The sequence below is a fragment of the Haliotis rubra genome, unplaced genomic scaffold, assembly GCF_003918875.1.
Source record: "Haliotis rubra isolate DU_JTF1 unplaced genomic scaffold, ASM391887v1 Scf421, whole genome shotgun sequence".
NCBI lineage: Eukaryota > Metazoa > Mollusca > Gastropoda > Lepetellida > Haliotidae > Haliotis > Haliotis rubra.
This window is the reverse complement of record NW_025767104.1, coordinates 207,115-230,678: the sequence shown is the minus strand read 5'-3', so window position 1 is coordinate 230,678 and position 23,564 is coordinate 207,115. Positions and strand designations below refer to the sequence as shown.

The 23,564-nt window shown below is 38.1% G+C and overlaps 1 protein-coding gene and 2 long non-coding RNA genes across 3 annotated transcripts in view; 2 read left to right on the top strand and 1 right to left on the bottom strand.

The window, feature by feature from the left end:
- Window positions 1-10,490, top strand: LOC124288616. The gene is made up of 3 exons (XR_006901493.1): window positions 1-995; window positions 8,517-8,682; window positions 10,388-10,490. It is a non-coding gene; the product is annotated as an uncharacterized LOC124288616 (long non-coding RNA).
- On the bottom strand, window positions 3,560-23,106 carry LOC124288620. The gene is made up of 3 exons (XR_006901497.1): window positions 22,996-23,106; window positions 7,907-7,909; window positions 3,560-3,571 (listed from the first exon to the last, which is right to left on the bottom strand). It is a non-coding gene; the product is annotated as an uncharacterized LOC124288620 (long non-coding RNA).
- Window positions 15,993-23,564, top strand: part of LOC124288614 (sulfotransferase 1C2A-like) — a 32,087-nt gene continuing 24,515 nt past the window's right edge. The window contains exon 1 of the mRNA XM_046725172.1: window positions 15,993-16,117. The gene's annotated coding sequence lies outside the window, so the exon portion shown is untranslated. The remainder of the gene's footprint in view (window positions 16,118-23,564) is intronic.

Sequence of the window (23,564 nt, the reverse complement as noted above, 5' to 3'; positions counted from 1 at the left end):
TAGTGAGAAAATGGAACCCTAACACCGTCACAACCTGCAGTTTAGATGTGGAAAGATAATGGCGTGTGACCTTGGTGCATACAGAATTAGAATTGGCTATTGTTAACCTAAATTCATCTTTTTCATGTCGAGGAGAGCACAACGAAGGACCGCCATGTATCAGCGCGTGTTGCACGTGCCTGACTGCACGAGGACCGGTCTCCAACTTTGTTCACGTCTCTGCTGCTCATACTGACCAGTAATGACGTTGAGAAAAACCCGGGGCCACCGAGGCGACAAACAACCCTTGATGGTAAGGTTTGTTTCGTCTGAACTTTTAAAGAAGTGAAAGATATGCGCCAGGAAATAAATGAAAACTTCAATAAACTGTCACCGAAAATCACACAGCTCGAGGACGATGTCGTCGGCTTGATGGAAGATAATACCGACCTGAGGAGACAGTTAACACACTTTCTGAAAAAAATTAAATCCTAGAGAATAAACACAGAATGAACAACCTGATACTCCACAACATTCCAGTGGAGATTAGCGAATCTGAAAAGAATATTGACGATAAAGTTCGGGATGTAATCAGCGATTCGTTGGAAATCACACATGAAATTGATATAGTGAATATTAAACGCATATCATCCAAATCTTCAGGTGCTTGTCCTATTCTAATCACACAAAAGGACCTGAAAACAGAAAGGACTTATATTGAGAGCTTCAGGAAAACTGAAAGGTAAACCAATGAGTATATCCCAAGACTTCAGTGAGAAAACTAGACAAACTCGGAGAAAATTGAAGATATTTATGGACAAGGCTAGAGATGAGGATAAATATGCTGCACTGAGACTTGACAAGCTGCAAATCGACAACAAACTTTACAAACTAAACAGCAATGGCGAGGAACTGTTGCCTATCAAAACGTTACCATGGAAACAAAAAAAACCATCCGACCCAACACAAGCAGGATATAGAGATGTGACCAAAGCCCAGGACTGATAAAGCGCAAAGTGAGTACAAATATACAAAAATCGCAACTTAGAAGGCCTAAAGCGAAATTTGAATACAGAACATTTCCGGAACTTTCTTAATGACTATGACGTGATTAGATTAGTCGAAACGTGGGCAACTGATTCGGACATATTTATGTTTCCTGGGTACTTGCAAGTTAGCAAAGCTAGACAGAAGAAGATTGGAACCATTAGAAATTCAGGAGGTATTTTGTTACTTATTAAAGATTCTCTAACACCCAAAGTTAAACAGCTTCAATCGACCTCGTTTAATATATTATGGTTAAGATTTGACTTTGATTACACGTATCTATTTCTGTGCACTGTTTACTTTTCACCAGAGAGATCAAGTAAACACTGTTAGATATTCTGGAAGAAGACAATATACATATCCATTCTAAGTGGCCGAATTCTGAGATAATAATTCTAGGTGACTTTAATGCCAGGACCGGTGATGGTGAAGGCTTTTTGCTGACGATACCCCGCTTGGAAAATCATCGAAAAATACTAAAGAAATCGAAACTTCTCTTAATACCAATTTAGACATATTATATAGCTGGAGCAAAAACTGGCTGGTCTCATATAATCCTGAAAAAACAGAAGTAGTGTTGTTTTCCATGATTGACGAAACTGAAGAATTGAAATTATTTTTTGACGGAAAGCAAATCAATTTGGTAAACAATCATAAACATCTCGGAATAACATTTGAAGCAAAAAGGCAAATGGTCTTGTCATACTAATCAAATTATCAAGTCGTGCTCCAAAATGATATCATCAATGCGGAAATTGAAATACTTACTTAACAGAAATACAATCAATACTATTTATAAGATATTTATCAGACCACACTTTGAATATGCTTGTGAATTATGGGATGGCTGTACTGTAAAACAGAAAGAAAACTTAGAGAAACTTCAGTTAGAAGCTGCCAGAATAGTTACGGGTCTACCTAGATATACTTCGTCAAATTCTATATTATGAGACAGGCTGGGAAAGGCTGGATGAACGAAGAAAAAAGAAGAAAACTTTGTCTATTCTACAAAATTCAAAATGATTTAGCCCCTGTATACTTAAAAGATATTACTCCAGATAGTGTTGGATCAAGATCTAATTATAACCTTAGGAATGCTAGCAATATTATTCTACCTTCTGCAAGGTTAAGACTTTCATATGATTCCTTTTTTCCATCAACTGTAAGAATGTGGAATAATATTTCTGATACCGAAAAGAAATCGACCTTCATTACAAAGTTTCAAGTCGTACTTAAAGTGCGAGAGCAACCTGTAGCTCCATCATATTACTCGTTTGGAATTAGAAAATTAAATATTATACACACAAAGTTGAGATATATGACTAGTCAGCTAAATTATGATCTGTATCGTTTCAACATAAAAGATTCAGCTCTTGTTACTGTGGCAATACTTGTGAAAATGTACATCACTTCCTATTAGAATGTAAACTGTACAACATCCAAAGGAAATATTAATGTTAAATTTAAAAAGTATTGTAAATCGAGACTCTCCAATCACATTGTCATTGATGTTATTTGGAAGTCCTGATATGACTATTCAACAGAATGAATACGTTTTTAAAGGTGTGCAAACTTTTATTCATCAATCGAAACGTTTTGTGTGATCACATGAGTTGTATCCCTGCCTCTACTTAACTTTCCTATCTCTTCTCTCTATTCTTTCCTAATATGTATATAATTGAAAATGTATGTATGTAAATATTAGGGAGCGGGTATTTTAAGTTGGATTACTTGTCCCCAATCCCTTTCACATTTGTGAATAAAATATGTTTAAATCAACCGGTGATGGTTCACATGCTGACTTTATCCTTAATGACGACCCGACACATTTGCCTGTAGATGATGAGGTTTACTATGCGGCTGATGACAGTTCAGGCATAAGATGTTCTCAAGATCATGTTCTGAATAAACGTGGCATTTAATTGTTGACATTCTGTAAGTCGACAGGATTACGTATATGCAATGGCCGTCCATTTGGAGACAGTGGCATTGGCAAAATTTCTTGCTCTGCGAAAGAAGGTCAAAGTGTTGTGGATTATATTCTGTGTGACAGTAACTGCATGGAAATAATAACCCAATTTGACATTCTTGTGAAATCGACTCTACCCACATGCCAATCTCTTATTCAATTGCCGTAACGATGTAACTGTCGATCATGTAATCAACTGCAACCTGACTAAACAACCACGTTTCGTCTGGAACGAAGACAATAGACCGGCTTACATTTATGCATGGAGTTCCAAACAAGGTATTAATATAGATGACTTTAATAAACATATTGAATAAAATAATGTGAACAAAGCCCTTGAATGTCTTCTAAAATCTATTGAATCATGTGCTGTTGACTTCAGAAAACAGAAAAACAGCCTTGTAATAATTGAAACAAGGGCGACAACTGGTTCGATACGGGATTGTAGATCTGCACGGACGCTTGCTCGTCAAAGCTCCGTGCATTCCATGCCAGCAATCTGGAATGCGACCGCCTCTACTTCAGTGACGCGAGAAAACAGTATAAAGAACTGTGTCATATAAAATCATCAAACTCCTTCAGAAAATATGTTAATAAACTTGAAAGTGCTCTCTACTGTGTAGGAATAGTAAGTTGTTCCTGGTCCCAGGTAAAGCTGGGTCAACCTTTAGTTTGTAGAAACATTGCTCCAACTGACTGGACTAATGAGGGACAAATATGTCACCAAACGAACTTGATTTTTTTATGCATCTGCGAATGACTTTGTTTGTTCTATATCTGACGAACTAATTAGCAGTACTATCGATAATGAAAATATTCTTGATCAAGATATTACGATTTGTAAAATCCAAGAAGCTCTTCTGAGTATGTGAAATCTGGACAAACACCAGGATATAGTGGAGTGCCAATTGATTTTAAAAAATGCTCCATGTAAATGTCTAGACATGTTAAGAAGTTTGTTTAATCTAATTTTATCGACTGGTATATGTCCAGAACAATGGACAGTAAGTAATTATTCCTATTCACAAAAAGGCTCAGTTAACGACCCATCTAATTATAGACCAATCACTTTGTTAGAAATTTGTGGGAAAAATATTCTCGAAAATATTATGTAACAGACTTATCAGTTGGGCAATCGAAGAGGATTTTATTACCCAGAATAAGCCGGTTTTCGGAAAGGATTTCAAACAATAGATAATATTCCTGTGATTGATACTTTCATTATTAAGAAGAAGATATCTCTATATAAGGAAGGTTATACTGTGCCTTTGTGGATCTAAAGGTTGCATTTGATTCTGTCTCGAGAATGTCACTGTTTTTGCATAAACTCTGGATCGGTAATGTTAAGGGTAGGACATTTAGACTTATTCGCAATATGTATGAAAATGTGAGGTCGTTTGTGTCACTTAAAACAAGGCTTGTACGCCCTTCTTTGATTGTTTATCCGGTGTTCGCCAGGGCTGCCAGTTGTCTCCCTTTTACATAAACGACCTTGTTAAGGTACTTAATGCAGACGGACAGAGGTGTATCGATATCGGTGTTTTGAGCATGTTTATTCTGTTGTTTGCAGACGATATCATCTTGTTCGCTAGTACTGTAATTGGACTTCAGAAGAGATTAGATAAATTGTCGTCTTATTGTGATAAATGGCAATTACAGATTAATTTGGAGAAAACAAAAGGTTTGTTTTTCGTAAAGGTGGCAGGCTGCGAAAGTATGAAAAATTTAGTCTGCAAGGTAATTCCATAGAGATTGTATCTACCTATAAGTACTTGGGGGTTACCTATCTAGTACAGGTTCATGGTATACCACTCAGAAAGTGTTGTCCCTACAAGCTTCGAAGGTTGTTCTTATGTTAAAACAACGAAACGTTATTTTGATAACTTACCTGTTGAGGTTCTGATACATATTTTTTATATTAAAATCTTACCGATTTTGCTTCATGGGTCTGAGATAAGTGGTATCCATCCGTCTCTTAACATAAGGAATATTCATGACAAGTTCTGTAAAATGATCCTACATTTGAAAAGAAGTGTTCCTAACATTGTGGCTCGAGAGGCAAATTAGGAAGATTCTCGCTTAAAGTCAATCAGTATGTCAAAATAATGAAATATTGGATAAGATTATTATCCCAGAGTGATAATTATATTCTCAAGCATATCTGTTTGTATCAATATAATCTTGCTGAAAGAGGAGTAGATTGTTGGGCATTAAAAGTGAAAAGGTTAATATTTAGCTATGGCTTTGGAAATGTATGGGAAACGCAGCTTGTGAGAAATAAAACAAAGTTTATATTGGATTTTAGGCAAAGGTGTATCGATATTGATAATCAGCCTTACTCTGAGGCACTTGGTAAATATTCTAGTTTGTCGTTCTATAGAAGTATTAGAATTGATTCTGCTGTTGAAAAATATTTGACAGAGGTAGATATTCAAGTTTATAGGATTTCATTATCACAATTTCGTTGTTCGGGTCATAATCTTATGGATATCAGATGGTAGAAAGTTTAACATTCCAAGAAAGGAGAGGTTGTGTCCCTTTTATATATTATACCAGAAGTGGAAACTGAATTTCATTTTTGTTTTATATGTCCATTTTATAACGAACTAAGGCAGAATATTTTACCTAAATATATTTGGAATTACCCATTAGATAGAAAGTGTGTCCAATGATTTTCTTCAACTATCCATTAATTATAAAAAGCTTCGCTAAATTCATCTTTTTAGCCAAAAAAAAGAGACAGAACTTTCTTACATCTTGACAATAAATTGACAGCGATGATATTTCTTATGACAATATGTCCAACACTTCACCGTTTGTATACTGGAGTTCGTCGCATGTACATGTGAAAATGTAAAATGGGCCGGTGGCCCCACTACAAGGAAATAAACTTCTCTCTCAGTACATGAATGTAATGCGGTTACATTCCCCTGATGAAGGGGCAAGAAATAGCCCAGAAACGTTGTGCTTGTAAATATTAAAGAAGTTGTAAATCCATACCACATGTTTTTATGTAATGCGGTTATGTAAGAGTCACGATTGCCCGACCCGACACTCTTTGACTTTGCATCCTGCAACGAACCAAGAGAATGGAAAGCCTGAGGTACCATCTCGCCTGGACAATGTGGAACATTAATAATTAGTGGGTAAGCACTGTAGGGTTGCAGCATTTACTACAAAACGTATATTTCTACCAAATTTAAATCAGAATTAAGTTTTCTTGTTCCTCTATTTCAGATTGACGGACAAGTGCACAATGTCAACGAAGGTGAAATGGATATCAAGATTGAAACGGACAAGTTTGGTAAGACCATCAGATACATGATCTTTAGAGGCCGCCACTACATTCCAGCATATGCGTCGTCAATCCTCGAACAAATAAAGAACGTTTCCATGAGGCCTGATGATATTTACCTCAATGCTTATCCAAGAACAGGTGATTTTATTTTTGTAAAACGTATTAAGTTTACCTCCTATATATATATTTAAAGGTTGTGTGCCCATGACTGACATATCTTTTGTCTCCCTTTGTCTCTGCTATCATTCTCTTTCGGGCAGTTCGGGAGGAAACGTATATTGTAAACAATCTTCTGAACAATCGCTTTACAAATAATTGACACAATACTGAAACTGTGCACGGGTGTCAACTACTGCTACAGAAAGAGGTTTGCAAAAATAAGATGGACTTCAATGCCTCATTTATTGTCCCCTTGAAATAATCAAAACACGAGGATTGTATGTCAGTGATGTGTTTTATATTATCGTTGATCATTATTAATGTTGGGAAATCTTTTCACTGCCGTACTGTATAAAACCGTGTCCTCCCTCAGAAACAAAAATACACTTGCCTGAATAGTCCAAGGCTTGTGGCCTAAAATCTCAATAACTAATTAAACTGTCAGAGAAACAATTACTCAGAAAAACAAAGTAATAATAAAATATTGTAACCATGTCCTTCATGACAGAATGTCACACTGTGCCATATCCCTTCCAAATCTCCAAACCTGATTCGAAATCCACCTGATCCACGCTGACCAAAGCGCCTTCATGTTGCAGCACTTTGCCTTGACCAAAGTGACGGCAATCCGTATTATACATGGAACAAGGTGTCCTACAACACTTTTACTAATTATTTCCACATATGAAACAATGATCTTTTCCAGGAACTCACTGGGTATACGAAATGGTGATCATTCTCTTCAGAGGCAACACTGAAACCATTCAGGAATCCCAGGTGACCCACCAATCAGAGCTTGTGACGAACGACGGCTTGAGTAAGCTCCCTTCACCAAGGGTTATTGATATCCACTTCCGGTTGTCAGATGGTCCTGAAGTGGCGGAAAAGAAAAAAAAAAAAGAAAAGAAGTGCAAGGTTATCTACAATCTTAGAGACCCATGAGACGTGGCTGTGTCTATGTATCACGCCTATATCGATCTGAAGTTTTCGGAATACGAGTGCTCTTTTGAGGGTTTCTTGTATCTGTTTCTTGAAGGAAAAGGTATGAGGAATTTGGTATGAGTGTAAACTAATAGATCTCACAACGAAAGAGTCAAATGGACTGTTTTACCCTCAGTTCGAGATAATTCTAATTTTGGGTTAATCTATTCCACAGTTTTACTTCAATCCTATATCACAGCTTTATAAACCATAACAGGGTTACTGAAGGTGAAGTACTACTTTTGGGTTTCAGCTGAAGTCGATGGTCTATTTCGTCATTGGCTTAATGCCGAGGAATTTTTCAAAGAAAATCCAGATATTCCTGTTTATTTCAATATCTATGAAGAAAATCTAAAGGTGGGTAAAAACATTAAAATGTATGTTATGCTGGTACTTGACTTATTAGTCAGTTTTATAAAACCTAGCAGGTAAATGTTTCTCACACAACAGGTAATTATGTAAGAGCTTAGAACTGTCTATTATATGTGCCTGTCTATTTCAGAAGCCATTTCGTGTAACATAGTGTTCATTTTTCGGTTTTAAACAAATGTCACAGAAACGAAGAATGTTTATATTTTATGCGAGGGCCTATTCCAATAACCAGTTCGTCATTATATTCAGGTTGAACATAATCACCTAGTAGTTCATGTTGTAGAAGGTACGTAAGTCCCAAAACAATTCAAGTAAATGTAATCATACTATACTTTAATTTTAACTGCAGTATATATGTTATTTAAATTCATGGCTAGATTGTGAAAATTGAAGGGATGGTAGCAATGGCACTGTAAGTCCCTATAGTCCCTAGTATGGTGATCTACCTTCAGTTGATTGAAATATATATCCTGCTTTTATATTGTGTTGTACTCTAAAGTTAAATTGTATTAGATTTGAGTGCTGGGTTTACTTTTCTATCTGTGAATTTCTAGTTATTTTACTGTCCTTCGTCGACAGGTTTTGTAATTTAATTCCATTTATTATCAATTTATAACTTTTTAAGTCACGATATGGCTGAAATATTGCCGATTTGACTATAAATCTTAACTCACTCACTCACTTATGTTTGTTTTTACTAGTGTGTGTCAGTATAATCCCCCTTCTGTCTGTGCAACGCCTCTCTGACTTTCTTGGTCTGCCAAGAGACGATGAACTGTGTCAAGCCATTGCTGACAAATGTCACGTTTCTAACATGAGAAGAGACAAAGAAAAATACTCCACTCAATCTGATGGGAAAACATGCTATATCGAAAAGGTAGATTGATTAAGCACATTGCAGAACGACAATTACACCTAAAAAGACTAAATATGAAAAAAAAAAAAACCGTTGTTATATGTGAAACATAGCCATGGAAAATGTCGTTCGAAATCAAATACACGTTAGGTTACACTAAATGGAGCAGAACAAGCATACTTGAGAGTTGACCCTTCACATAAACAGCAATAAGACAGTGTGTTTGTTTGTTTTATGTTGTCAGTTAGATATTGCTACGTTTCTTAGAGAATAACGGAAAACAGGTGCAATTTAACAATGGTCAATACATACAGAGTTTTACAAGTGACAAAAAATAGGCCTGATTTGACTGGGATACTAACTTCGACATGTCGATAATGAAATAAAATGTGTTGCAAGGAAATGTATTTGTATTTCTGTAAAGCAATGGGTATAGCAAATCATTTCTAGTTCAGATATATTGTGATCCTCAACATATTGGTTCTATTCGTGAGTAACCTGCTTGTGTCGTAATGACAAATTCTTGTTCGGACTCTTTCACTTGTAACCATTACAATTTTATATTAGTCCTATTTTGTTGATTCATAGGTACCGTTGGCGACTGGAAGAACTATTTCACAGATGAAATTTTGGACGACTACTATCGAGTGTATGAAGAAAAGAATACCGGCTCGAGATTCTACATTCTGTACGCTCGAAACTCATAAAAATGCCTCGTATTCCACGATAAAACTAATTTCATCAGTGAATGGAAAGAATGTTTTCTAACAATATGGAACAATATGCCAGTATTAATTTACTCAGTGCTATAAGTGGTTTTATAAGCAAAACTATAATGCAAACTGAATGTGCGCCTTCATATTTATATATAGTAAATTATTATTTGCACATCATATATGAAATGTCTATTGAGGGACATGGATGAAAACCAAATTCAGCAATGAAAAGTGGTGTTACAGAACATTCAAGAATCGTTTTTTCGAATCAGAAATAATAAAAATGTGTATTTTTACAGAAAATGAAACTTTAATCGCCTATTAGTACAGGGAATGTTGTAAAGACTATTATCTTACTTCAGACACATAAATGCCGCTTGTACCCCGCTTACAAGCGAGGTACATTTCAATGTACCCCGCTGTCAATGCAAACTCATTTGGTACTTCGTGGTAGTAATTCTTTATCTCGAATAACATTGAATCACGTATGATGTACGGAAATTACCGATGTTTTGCGAATGCAAATCGACGAAAAGGGAGATAACTCTGTTTTACTTGTCAGCAAAATCTAGCGCTGGCTACAAAAAGATTTGTACCCGTGCTTCAAACAATTCAAAATTAACATTAAGGTGTTCGGTAAGATAAATACGTTGTTCACTGGTCCCTGGGGGCCGATGTACCCTCGATGTTTGTACCCTTCGGGCTCAGGGAACATAAACAAACATCAAGGGTACATCAACCCATGCCCCCCTCGTGACCAGTGAACAATTATAATGTTGGCAAGAGAGGCATGGTAACTGCCTGTGATGAGCCGGATTTCCTATGCGGACCAGTCTTCGTAACTTGTCACCGTCAACTTGTCAACATACACCTGTCACCGGGACAGTTTCACCAGCTTCTGTCAATATCTGAAGTTGGCGCCCTGTACACTGATCACATTAGCAAGGATCCTCATTATGCTCGCGATGAAGACTAATTTCTTAGAATTGTTTATATTTATTGATTGGCAGGTATTATTGGCGACTGGAAGAACTACTTCACAGACCAAATGCTGGAGGACTACTATCGGGTGTATGAAGAAAAAAATGGCCGGCTCGAGATTCTACAAACTGTACGTTCGAAACGCATGAAAAACAACAACACTCGTATTTAAATTATTTTAACCATCGCTGTTCCACGAAAACCTTCATTAGTTATCAGATGGAAAGAATATCATATTTCACGTATTCATGCTACTACCAAATAATTTGTTTGCAGGAGAACCGCATAACATATCATATGCACCTGTTTTCTTGAAACGAAGAGGTCAAAGTTATGTTTACTTGAATGTATAAATGTGGGTGTATAAAGCTGGTGTAGATGTGGGCTCAATACAAAATAGATGTGAGCAGGATCTATACATTTGCATGTATGAAACCTCTCTTTGATACACCAACTGTATGTAATGACCTACTGACTTGCCCGAGACCACCACAACCTAAAACAACTTTGTGTTTGTGTTTCGAGACAAGTCCAAAGGTGAGTTTAGTTTTAGAACTCTTCCAACGAAATCACGGCGGGGGACGCCAGAAAAAGGCTTTGCAGATTGTATCCATGTGGGAAATCGAACCCGGGTCTTCATTGTGACGATCGAACGCTTTAACCACTCGGCTACCCACCGCCAACAAGTCCAGACGACCAGTGTATGCCTTATTTATCAGTTTCGTTCAGAACAAGTTCGAAAGAAAATGTGTAGCAGTGCTTCCGAATTGTAGCCTGAAAATGAATGCTGCTTGCAGGGCTAACATGATAAGAAATTAGTCTTCAGCATTTGCCTCGCGGACTAGTGTCTTTGGCTAAGGGTGCACTTTGAATCATTTCTTAACACTAATGGCAAAAGTCAGCAAACCTGTGCAGTAGAGCCCAACTGTGACGCGACCCGTCGAGGTTCCCAATAATCACATTTTCGAATATGTTACGAATACACTGTACTAAACGAGCACAAGTGAGGTAAATACATATTGTGTGTGTATTCCTAAAACTGTGGCAATAACCCTCTCCAAACCGACAATTGTTTTCATGTAATAAAGTCTTCAGAAACGGTTCCCACATAAGTTTTAATGAAAGTTGAAACTGAAACTATTGATCTCCATTGATCTCCTTGTAACTTGTGATCTCATTGTAACGCACCGCCATATAGCTGGAATATTTCGGAGAGCGGCATAGATCTACACAAAACTCCTTGTAACTCGCGAGATTCTGTCACCATTGCTCTCACAACTATAATTCACTAATGAGAATAACCCGTAGATCTAAATAAGGAATCTGATGTAATTTTAGAATGATTACGGCATGTATTTTGTACCTTATAATAATACGAATGCAAACCTCTACTACTGTCGATCCAAGAAGAGGTGAAGGTTATGCTGAAAGCATCCCTTATATGTACCAAAGGGATAGGCTCTGGGTCTCGTGCAGTACAGATGACTTAATTTGCACCTCAGTGCTGTCACATCGTCTGGAGAATGGGACAGCTTTACTTGTTGATGACGACGCCAAATGATGGCAGCTAAGCTAGCTCTTCATGAGGAGATAAAGTGCTAGAAATTATGGACGATTTCTGCTTTACCGGTGAGAAGCACTCCCGTAAATTCAGACACCCAGTGATCCATTTCCAAAGAGAGTATAATCTGTCCAATCCTGTTCATTATTTCTGTGAAGGTTTAGGTAATTTTAAAAGACACCTGAATTGTCATTTTGAAGTGTATAAATAAGAAGAACTGTATCATTAAAGGGGACTTATGCCATTTTTCAAATGACATTTGTAAGAGTGCCATGCCATAGCGTTTACTTCACAGAGTAACCATTAATTTTTCCATATATACCCGATCACCACCTGGCATTAAACTTCTTAAACACTGAAATAACTGAATGCATCACACAGAGCAGAATAAAATATTTAAAGGCAACAAAGAAGGTTCAGGGGATCCTGCTGTCACAGTAAATTGTGTCATTTCATAAGCGAAGTCTGCATATACATCATGCTTTTCTCCAGTCTTGCCAATGATATAAATGATCTCATTAAAAGGAAGATCGGGTTAGTTGGCTTAACCCGAGTCTGCATACGGGCCTATTCCAAAGGATTGTATAACTGCCATTTTAAATGACACCTTCTAAATATTCTGGGTCGTACCATGACCGGACCTCTGAGTCCACAAAGATGGAGAAAACGGTAATAATAGGACTGAGCGACGCCATCATGTCGCTAAGGATAGTTAGTATTTTTGTGCCAAAGCTGGGCATCCACTGAAAAGGTGACACGGAAATTCATTACATAATTTCATATTTACATTTTTTTGGTGTAACATCATATAAAGACGTTCCACCCGTGAAAATCCAGGCTAGAATAGATCTTCCGTAGCCCATGCTTGTCGTAAGAGGCGACTAACGAGCTCGCTGACGTGGTTGGCACATGTCATCGTATCCCAACTGTGTAGATCGATGATCACTGGATTGTCAGGTCCAGACCACCGCCATATAGCTGGAATATTGCTGAGTGCGGCGTGAAGCTAAACTCACTCAATTGAAACTGGTGACAGCACCAAAACTCCAGCGCCATGTATATGTCATCCCTGTGTAAGTTTTTCTACATACAAACACATGAACTGAGCATGACAAACACATGAACTAAAGTCAATGTCCTATCACAGCTGACCTCGTTTCAGGTAATACTGTTATCTCTGGTGTATGGGACGTTACATCAGTCTTATCACAACCTACATTCACATGCACTTGACACAACTGATAATATATCCAAGCCTTCGATAACTGTGAGGTGAGGTGATGTGATGTGAGCTGAAATGGGGTTTAACGTGGTACTTGAGAATATCTTGGTCACACGACACATGTGTATGTGTGGCTGGTTGTACTAGCCCAGACTTAAGCTGGTTTTATAGCGCTAGGTCACTGAGATACCATGCCGCTGTTAAGCATAATACCCCACTAAGACATTACACTGACTCCGAGCCAACCAGTCTTTTGTGTAACCAGTGATGCCGAGCGTGAGGCAGGGAACAACATGTACGTCTTTTGGTATGACGCGGCCGGGGACTGAACCCGTGACCTTCGCTCTCTGTAAATGATACAGCTACCATATACCGGACCGCCTCCGTGGTGTAGTGGTTAGAGAGTCCGCCCGGAGAGCGGAAGGTCGTGGGTTCGATCCCCGACCGCGTCATACCAAAAGACGTTAATATATGGTACTTGTTGCTCCCTGCCTGGCGCTCGGCATTAATGGGTACCACAAGGACTGGTCGGCTCATAGTCAGTATAATGTGTCTGAGTGGGGTATTCATGCTTCACTGCGGCATGGTATTTCTGTGGGCTAGCACTATAAAACCAGCTTAAGTCTGGGCTAGTACAAGCAGCCGCACATACACATACACACGCATGCACGTCGTCACATGAGCGAAATATTCTCAAGTACGACGTAAAACCCAATTTCACCTCACCTCACCATATACCGAATTATATATAACATTTACGTACATAGAGAATACTACACGAGGTCTCATTACATACGAATTATACGAAACGAGTGTCCTTCCTATGGTATCTGACCGAGCGAAAGCGAGGTCAGATAACATAGGAAGGTCACGAGTTTCGTATAATTCGTATGTAATGAGACCGAGTGTGGTATTTTGTTTATTACCCACGTCTTACATGCATTTAAATTGACAAAATAGCGTATTTTTGTTGTGTTTATGGTTTCAAACCGAAACCAGTTTCATAAAGAGGTTGCGGAAGAGTTTTGTACTGTAGTACAATATGTGCATGACGTCACACTAATGACGTCACTGCCATGGTAACCGACGTCACGATGCATGTCAGTTGTCATCGCCTCGTACAGCCTCCTACAGTAAACTACTCCGTTGCACCTCGTTTCTTGGTTTCCAGTTGCTTCATTCGGTTAACATCACTGGTGGAAACATTGCGTTTATGTTTTTCGACAGATATAATGTCTCAGTTCGACTCACAATTAAACAGCGACACGGCAACGTTCGCAATGTTTACATTCCCACAATGCATTTAAGTTGTAGAATGAATGAATTCACGTGTTTGTTATGAATGAAAAATAGTTACGTCAGAATGTGACCTAATTGAGAGGTCATCGGTTATCCAATCAAATCGTTAGAATTTCAGGTCAAGTCGTTACGACACAGGTCAACGCGATACGACACTCGTGTGACGTACGAGATTAATATGCAACTACCCATACGTTGACCACGTGGGTAATAAATGATCTTATGCAATATTGCAGAAGTGTGGAGTCAAGCCTGATCAATGATTAAGTTTAAATGTATTCAAAAGGGCGTGAATGTCAGAATCTTTAAGTGTTATTATTTCCTCAAGACAAAACTTCCAAGACACAACAGTGCATGAATTTGGTGTGTGATCTTTGTTGATTTGTAATATGAAGAAAAGGGTTGTATATCTACTTGAAAGGACCAGTACATTGTTTTTTTATGACTTACAAGCGATGAAACTCGATGAAGCTACAAATGTGTGAGTGGTGAAGAGAGAAAGGGTTTTCAGGAACAGCAATCACCGAGCTGTTTTAGCGTGGCCACTTGCCTGAAATTTCATTGAGGCAATCCTCGGCTCCAACCGCTCATGACCCAAAACGCCTTTCTCTTTATCACTTGAGGATACCCTAAACGTCACTGCACACAAACTCGGCTACATCAGTGTGAATATTTCAAAACTTACAAACCAACAGAACAGTTACCTTCTATCACGCTTTTAATTGCACATGTACCGTATTTCATTAAAAATGTTTATGTATTGTTCATAAACATATTTTTTCAAATTTTGGGGAGAATATGTCCGTTTTACGCGATAGTTTAAATTTTCACCACTCTGCTAAAACCATGTCTGATTTTCTCAAAAAGTAAATTTTCGTATGGACACGTCTCCTCTGAATTTGCCAAGCTGAAGGACCTGAACTTACTGTGAAATGTTACTTTGTTTTGAGATTTTCAACTTAAATTTACAGTATTAACCCAGAAGGAAAGTGACTAACATGGCAATTTGTGTCCAGTGGTTACTTTACATTTGAACAATTGAGACTATAAAATGATGCCTACATATATAGGTGAGCTACAGTGCCATGGTACATGTTTGTAATGCACTGCTCCAGTCATCAATCACACGAGCTAATGTGGATATCTTAGCACAATTCGCTCGTTCGCAAATATAACATTGGGCACGTTACTGACTCTGTTATCTAATGTACAGGCGCAAGGGGTATCACACGTATACTATTTCATGACCTACATTCGCTCGACACGACCAGGAACATGTCCATGCCTTACTTTGATATTGTACGTGTTTTACATTTACTGAAATTCAGAGATGTTGCTCTCTTGAATTCATCCTGAGCAGTGATCACTTTTACGTGTATTCTGTGGTTAGTTAATAAGTGGAATAACTTTATCCAGGCGTGCTGTATGAAGACACAACAGTAACTAATGTTGGTGGTGTAATCATTATTGATTTGTAGTTCGGAGGAGAGGATTTTGAGATTGACCAGGAGGATCAAGAAATTGTCTTTGTGACTGACAAGCGAGGAAACTCACTGCAGCTACAGATGTTTGAGAGTATCCTGTACCCCAACGTCTACAAACGAGAGGTTTTAAACCAGCTGAAAGACGTCCAGCTTCGGGAGGATGATATATATCTAGCAGCCTACCCGAGAACCGGTTAGTGAGAATAGGGTGAAATATGGAGAGACTCATGTCTTCATCTAATCTCTTTAATGAAACCATCGAGAAAGGTTATGGAGATTTCAGTCCAACAATCATCGTCAGTCATTTGTTGATATCATATATTATTACTCACCCGTTCACGATATCACTGTTTAATATATCTACAATCTTATTACACATTGTGTAATAACATTGCGTCTGCCGGAACTGTTTGCTCTCGGTCACATGACCAAAGTAATGTGATCAAAGCAAAATGTCGGCTGTCATTCACAACACATCTCGATATTTCAGATGTTATATTTAAAACATTTTTTGTTACATAGCCACATATTTTTATACAATAAAATAAAGTCTGGCAGTTACAAATTTACAAAAAATAAACAAAGGTAAGTAATGAAATGTATTCATAGTCGTAGCCCTGTTATGATGGCGTAATACACTCGTTCCGTAAGTCGAATTCTAAGATGCTAATTGGGTGAGTAATACATATAAATACTGAACGATGTCCAGTGTAATTCCATATTTATGAAATGAGTGAGTGAGTGAGTTTAGTTTTACGATGCACTCAGCAATATTCCAGCTATATGGCGGTGGTCTGTAAATAATCGAGTCTGGACCAGACAATCCAGTGATCAACAGCATGAGCATCGATCTGCGCAATTGGGAACCGATGACATGTGTCAACCAAGTCAGCGAGCCTGACCACCCGATTCCGTTAGTCGCCTCTTACGACAAGCATACTGAAGACCTATTCTACCCCGGATCTTCAAGGGTCTATGAAGCGAGTGAATGGTCTCGTTTAATAAATATGGTATTACACGGGACATCGTTTAGTATTCTCTTGCTATCATTTTAACTCACGCTCATATGTATACTCACTACATACCCTTTTGAATGGAATGAATTCTCTGTACTGTTGGTGAGGCAGCTGGCACGAATCATTTAGCAGGATTATCTAGCTGAGCTCAAACATCTTTTATATCGTTAGCAGTTGGTAAAGTGCCTCTTAATTCATGTTTTTTCTGTGTCAGTTAGAAACACTTACTCATTTTTACGTACCTTGCAAATTTTACAGTGCAAATGGTCGCGCTGGCTATCGATATAGCTCACAGGGGTCGATAATCGTTAACTGATTATCAATCGATTATCGATAAATATCGGTGATGTAACATTGATCATAAAGACCACTAATGTCTGAAAGATAATGAATATATTTCACATCACTAGTGAGTGGTGACATGTTGTCTGCCTGGATTATTAACAAACAAATGCAGACCATGAAAAAAGTCCTAAATTTGTATATTGTGTGAGAAAATTAAAACTCTTTTCCATCACAAAGCGATATCATCGATAACAGAATTTTCAGATCAATAATCATTAATAATCTTCCTATCGACGATATTTCCTATTATTGATAATTTTAGCCACGCCGAGTAAATAGAATCTGACTAGAACGAGTTTTGAATCCTCTATAGGTGTACCCATATAAAACATGTACACTAAGCATTAATGTGATAACGACTGTTCCTTTGATACTGTACAGGAACACACTGGACGTTTGAAATGGTTGGAATGTTGCTTAATGGAACTGCTGACACCATACCCACATACAAGGAAAAGATTCAACTAGAATTCACAAAGAATGATGAACTGAGTAGTCTCCCCAATCTACAATCTAAGAGACCCAAAGGATGTTGCAGTCTCACTGTACTGTTTATATATGGATATAGGGGTGACTGGCTACCAGGGCACATTTAAAGATTTTCTAGAACTTTTCGACAATGAGAAAGGTACATATGTCCATAGAGCATATATTTTCAATGAAACAGATAATTGTTTATGGATTATTTTACAACCAAACTAGGATTAAACGGACCCTATTGGCATCTTTGTAGTCGAAAGTCATTCAATACATGATGTCCCATTTAATGCATGTGTTGAAAACCAGGGTAAGCACTTCGAACTGTATGTTAATCACTGATGGGTGTGCTATTGAAAAACCAGCGCGTTTCGGGGCTGTGACAAAACCGATCGCGTAGCTAGCGTTTGATGTAACTTCTAAATATGATATTGTGGAGTAAGAAGATCACGGAGTATTAAGTGTTAATCGTTGGAATGGTACTTCGAATGTAAAAATATAAACTGAAATACGAGGATTACATCCCCAATGAAGCTCAGTACAGGGTGAAACATTAACACTTTCCTCAGACGCACCCTTAAAGGTCTAAGCCAAACATGCCTCTTCATTAAAGAGAAATAGTTGAGGTGAGGTGAAATGGGGTTTAACGTCGTACTTGAGAATATTTCGCTCATATGACGACGCTATGTGTGGCTGCTTGTACTAGCCCAGACTTAAGCTAGTCTTATAGTGCTAGGTATAGCTTACTGAGATGCCGCAGTAAAGCTTGCATACCCGTCTCAAGACATATTACACTGACTCCGAGGCGACCAGTCCTTCTTTTACCCATTAATGCCGAGCGCCAGGCAGGGAACAAGATGTACCATGTTTTAACTTCTTTTGGTATGACACGGCCGGAGATCGAAACCGCGACCTTCCGCTCTAAAGAGAAATGACACCACCCCAATTAAACTCACGATAGGTATAACTGTGGTTATAACATTTCTGTTAATGATGAGATCTCTTATGCACTTTTTACGTTTTCCCAGAAATTATTGAGAAAATCTTTGTTTCCTAATACTGATGATAGAATTTTAAAATAGGTGTAGTAAGGTACTCGATATGGGAGGTAACTCTTGTAGACTTCAGAATGAACCTTACTACATCCAGAGTTATCTCCCTTGGTGTAGCAGACGGCTTCCTTTGTTGGCATGGCAGATTTGACAGCAGAAGAGAAAAGAAAGCTGGTTGTAGATGATTTTGAAAGGGGTGTCACTAGTGTAAAAGAGTTAGCTGGTAGACATGACATTTCTGTCTACAGTATGCAGAACTTTGCGGAATATTCAGTCAGGACTTGTGATTGAGCACAAGACATGGGCAAGGAGGCCAAGGAAGTTCAGTACTACAGATCACCGAGGAGAAAATTGAAAAGCGTTGATGATATCAGAAGAGATATGATTAATAGAAGTAGTCCTCACGTATGTAATAAAACCCTTAGACAAAAATTACAAAGACTTAACTGTATGAAAAAGCGCGGAATTCTCTCACCATTGATGAGAGACGCAAAAAAGAAAGACGTTTAAACTGCTGTAGTGCTCACGAAATTCAAGATTAGGATAATGTTTTCTTTTCTGATGAAAGTTTTGTCTGGCTTTTTCCGAACTGTGTGAAACTTTGGACAAAATATACCGTGAAACCTATTTACCAAAGCCCAAAACATAGCTCGAAATTTCAAATGGGATATCATCACGTGGAGTGACGCCATTGTGTCTTCCACTGGAACTTTGACGAAGAAACGATATGTTGACATCTTAAATGATCACCCCCTTCCAATGGCCCGAACACTGTATGAAGATAATTGGTTGTTCTAGCATGATAATGACCCAAAACACACTGCGGGCTACACAAAACAGTGGCTGTGCGACGAAAATGTTCACATTTTAAACTGACCCAGCTATACCCCAGATACTAACCCTATTGAGAATGTGTGGGGACTAATGAAGGACGGAATAAACCAAAAAGGACTTTAAAATATTGAGGATACGAAGAAAGAAGTGATCGAATATTGGAATACGCTGTCATATGATTTCCTACAAACTCTGATTGGTAGTGTACCTAGGCGCATTCAGTCGTGTATTGCAGTCTCACAAAGAACTGAAAAATCTCTTAGACTGTAAGAGGATCACATCTCAACATATTCATGCAAGTAAAACTTCTATAGGTTATATAGGTACATGTATTAGCTACATATTTGCCGAACCAACTTTCTCAATAATTTCTGGGAATACTATACGACCGTCATAACAAATGAATATTTTGTTTCAAAGCTTATGAGACAGCGGAAATACTCTTCCACTCAGCCATTATAAAGACGTTGACAATGGCTTTTAATGAGTGATATATAAGTGTATGATCTGCATTAACCTTCTTTTGAACATTATCAGTTGAGTGTAACAGGCGATCTCCTGCGCCTTACAGGTCTTAGCCATACTTGATTCCTCCTTAAAGGGAACCAGTCAAAATGAACACACGATAGGTATATCTATGATAACATAGTTACTATTAACAATGAGATCATACCCTCTGGGGACATTTGTTAAGTTTCAAGACACTCGCAACACACGCTTCTTGGGTTTCAAGGCTTATGCTATTATGAAAACACTGGCAACATCTCCTTGTGAGTGATTATTAAGTGTATCGGCTGGGTTAACTTCGTTTTGAACATTTCAGTTGAGTGCAACGGGATGTTTGAACACCTGCGTGATGCAGAAAAATTCTTTGAGGAGAATCCTGAGTGCACTTCCAAGTTTACGAGGAAACACTAAAGGTACCTGTATAATGATAACATTATGTGCCCAGCTCGCAACAACGCCTTAGGTTTCAAGAGATCTGCCTAGAGAATAATCTGGCGTATTTTTCTGTCCAATACATGAATCCAGTTCTGCTAAATATATTTCCATGAACACACATCTTGCATCTTCGGAAAAGGCATCTAATTTTGCTGATTGTTGATGCTGTTGAGAGTGCCTTTCGGGTGGTCGTACATGTATGTATAAGTGTGATCATGATGTTCTTACTTGTATTTCATTTTCATTTTTATCACATGTAAAAGCCAGATATATTGATATAAAATAAGTATGAAATTTATGTTATCCAATTTGTTCTCATAAAAAAGAATCCTGTAGCAGAAGTGAGAGCTCTCTCTGATTTCATTGGGCTTGAGAGAGATGATGAACTGTGTCGTGCCATTGCAGAAAAGTGTACCTTTGCAAGGTTGAAAGCTGACAAGGACAAGTACTGTTTGAAAGTTGATGGAAAAAAAATTGAACAAAAAAAGGTATTCTAACAATGCAAAACAAAACCAAAGTAAATACTTTCAGACATAATAATATGATTTTGGTAAAACTGACATTTAGTGATTGGTAAATAATACAAATAGCAATGAATAATATTGTTTCAATACTTTGCCTTACTGTGTATTATTGTGTTGAAAACAACAAATTATTACTGAAGCGAGAATGGATTCCTCCTTTCACTAATGGAACGGTAAATTAAATCGAAGTGATAAGTACAACTTAAAGGATATGAGGATAACTTTGGCGTTGATATAAAGTGCAATAGACTACCGACCTGATGAACATTAAACTGCTATGAGAGGCTATTGTAGAAGGGATGTAGGAAAAAATTATGATCCTGTGAAATTATCAGTTAAAGCTGCACATTGTTATGTGGTATTATGAGTCATAAAATTGTGACATGTTGAGTCATGATGGCGCTGTTCTTCAGGTGTCGTTGGAGACTGGAGGAACCGGTTCACGGATGAGATGTTGGAGGAGTACTACAGTGTGTATGAGGAGGAAATGGCCGGGTCAAAATTCTATGAACGTTATGCCAGAACGAAGGTCGACAACAAACCCTAATGATTCATTTCATGAAGTCATTTCTCAATGATTCTAACCCAACGTTTATCAGTGGAGATAGCATAATAAGCAGAACATATAACATTTTTGTGTGGCTACATTTATTTCTCGTTTTCCTGTAACGTGAATCATCATTTCTCGAATGACACACGATTACTATCTCGGCTGTAGCCTTTATGCTTTACCAGGCCTAATGCGCGTTAAAGTTGACGAAGTTGTACTGGAACCAGCTATATATTCCTTGCACACAAAATGCTAAATTTCTTTGAAAAGTATGTGAACGGATCACTGTAAAGGAATGATGACACGAGGTGTGAAAGGGGTAAGCAGGGAAAAGGTGTTCAAGTAAAAACACCATCGGCTTCATAACCAGGAACAAGGTATTAGAGGGAAATAACCAGTGAGAATTCGGGTGGATTAAATGTCTGAGGCACGTTTCTCAGTAAAGATGTATTTCATAATTCTTGTCTCATCTAGTGAAGGCAAGCATTAAGTTATGTGTGATATGAATATTGTCTTTTAATGGATAAATGAAACACACAAGTTCAAAAGTCTCAGTGTTAACCTGCCAAAATGTTACTGTTCCTCTGGACTAGAGGTATAGACCACGCTATTTTCATCCATCGTCTCAAACAAGATAATGACATTGATGGTACAATACTAAACTGGTGTACCTCCTTTGTGACAGATCTCAATCAACAGTTATTGGAAACAGTTTCTCAGAGTGCAGTGCTTTCATGTGGCGTCCCTCAGGGCTCCATTCAAGGGCCTCCACTCTTTAGCCTATACACAAGACTTTTTACTGATAATGAGATTGGTCACCAGTCCTATGCATATTATTCCCAGATGACAAGATTCGCTGGGGATAGAGCAAGTCAATGAGAGACATTACATGCTAAATCGTAATGCAGACAAATCTGCAGAAATGCTGCAGCAGTAGTGTAACGGTCAGGAATTTATTCCAATCTCACAGTTCGTTAGTGGAGTCTTTCATGACTCACAATGGAAGACCACATGAGATATCTAAGTCACTTCAACCTCAGGAAACTTGGTTTTATTCGGTTATATGTTGCCAACGCATCACTCATCACGAATTCTTTCCCGCCTGGACTACAGCAACATCCTACTCTATGACATTACAAAGGATCAACTTCACAGATTGGAAAGGTTGCTGAAAATAGCTGCAAGGCCACTTACTTTTACAAATCCTAAAGAACACATCCAACCGGTACTCAAATCACCTCATTTCCTACAAGTTCATGAACTGAACACGACTTAACTAATATCTTGCCTACCAAACAGTCCACTAGATCACCCTTCCATACTCTTTATACAGTGTATGAACCTTCCAGAAACCTTCGTTCGGCAGTCAAATTCCTTTTTTAGATTCCTGCCGTCTCCGTACATGGCATTTGGTCCCATATCCTTCAAACACTATGCTTCCGTACCATGGAACTCTCTTCCCCTCTACCATTTCTGGTGTCCCCCGCCGTGATATTGCTGGAATATTGCTAAAAGCGGCGTAAAACCAAACTCAGTCAGTCAGTCAGTCTTCCCCCCTACCTCAGATCCCTTTCTTCCTTACATCTGGCCTTAAGACCCACCTACCCCTCAATTGCTGGCAATTGTTCATATTACTAGTTATATATGTTTAGAGTTCAGAGCCACATCAGCCTTATTATAAGTAGTAGTATTCGGACTTTTCACAGATGTGAATCAAGACAAACCTACGTGCGCTAACGTTGAACATGCAATGTTACAAATCTTCAACATACAGGACATCGAAAATGACAATGGAATTGTAAATCTTTGTTTAAAGTGGGTCGGGCATACCATTCAACAGGGCATATGCATGTATACGCCGCAACTAAATGTCCTTGTATAAGGAAATGTGTTCTTATTT